General features: G+C 41.8%; 2 protein-coding genes across 3 annotated transcripts in view; one reads left to right on the plus strand and one right to left on the minus strand.

Annotated features, from left to right (window-relative positions):
* Positions 1-1,372, minus strand: part of Mcc (MCC, WNT signaling pathway regulator) — a 279,416-nt gene that overhangs the window by 215,232 nt on the left and 62,812 nt on the right. The window lies entirely within an intron of this gene.
* Positions 1-1,372, plus strand: part of LOC113457098 — a 45,047-nt gene that overhangs the window by 30,091 nt on the left and 13,584 nt on the right. The gene's annotated exons all lie outside the window — the stretch shown is intronic.

The raw sequence follows: 1,372 nt of genomic DNA on the forward strand, positions 1-1,372 counted from the left end.
ACACACACACACACACACACACACACACACACACACACACACACACACACAGAGCCAAGAAGCTTGAAGGCAGACGGTAAGCCAGTGAACAGTCAGCCCACCTCGCTAGTTCCCGAAACAGAACACACTGCTCTTCTGGAGTTCTCAAGCTGATAAGACCCAACAAACAATCAGTGCTAGTAAAACCTACTGAGAGCGGATTACACTATACCCCAAACCCAAGTTAGAGCTAAAGATAAATTCTAATCATTTTAATAGTGTGGGCTATGGAACGGTTATAAAGAGGCAAGATTCATTGAATAATCTCTCCTGTTAAAACGAAGAATACAGAATGTGCTCTTTACTGAGAAGACCCTTCAATACAGTTAAGAAAGAAAGGTGAGGCACAAGGGACAGAAATGCGAATATTTGCCACACAAAGGAAAAAAAATATTTCCACATTTCTGCCTCTTCTTCCAGCTAGCTAACTTCAGGCCTCAGTTTCCTCATCAGGTTTGGGTGAGACTATGTACCAAAGAGAAGCATCCACGAAACAGACGCTCCCTTGTCTGGCTACATCTATCTCAGTACCAAACAGCCAGGCAATTCCTGGTTGCAAACTCTCATTGACAAACTGCTCAAAAAAACAAACAAACAAACAAAAAACAACAATAACAAAAAAAAAACCAGACAAACAAAAAAAAAGGCACCAGCATTCTGGTCTCCCTGAAGCTGTATCTGGTATAGAGCACTCAAGTGGTACTGAGGATGAGGCAGTGGGCCTGAAGGACTCTAAGGCGCTGAAGGAAATGCAGAGCCCAGTTTTCCTGGATCAGAATCCACCTCGCTTCCATCAGAAGTGAACCATCAATCAAGATACAGCAACTTTCAAATCTCTCTTGGCCAGTGCCCATACCTCTTGGAACTTTCCTTTTAAGGGAAACATTTCTTGTAAGGGAAGAATGAATTCAAATATTCTCATCATATCCAAAACTAATTAGTTTTTACAGCACAATTATCTCTGTTATAGAAAATGGTACGATTTAAAAGTTTAGCAAAAGGATAAGCACTGGACATTGGACCATCTCCTGCCTTGTGCTGCCCTTGGGTTACAACCTCCCAGGTTCTAGTTCTAGCTTTTGGGCTTTTGTTGTTGCTGCTAATACTTTCTCTTTCCCACATCTCACCCATCAGGTCCACAGCACCAACAAAATACATATGCAAGTGTGGGGGGGTGTGTAAGATAAAAAATAAATTCAGGCCAATGTTCAACAACCTCCAGAAGGACCCATATTCTTTCCCAGGGTTTAGGAAGCCCTAGGTGATAAAATAGGAGTCAATTTTGTGGTTTCATCTCTTTTCATACTCCTTTGCTCCATATGTTGTTTGTGAC

The sequence above is a fragment of the Microtus ochrogaster genome, chromosome 18 (assembly GCF_000317375.1).
Source record: "Microtus ochrogaster isolate Prairie Vole_2 chromosome 18, MicOch1.0, whole genome shotgun sequence".
NCBI classification, from domain to species: Eukaryota; Metazoa; Chordata; class Mammalia; order Rodentia; family Cricetidae; genus Microtus; species Microtus ochrogaster.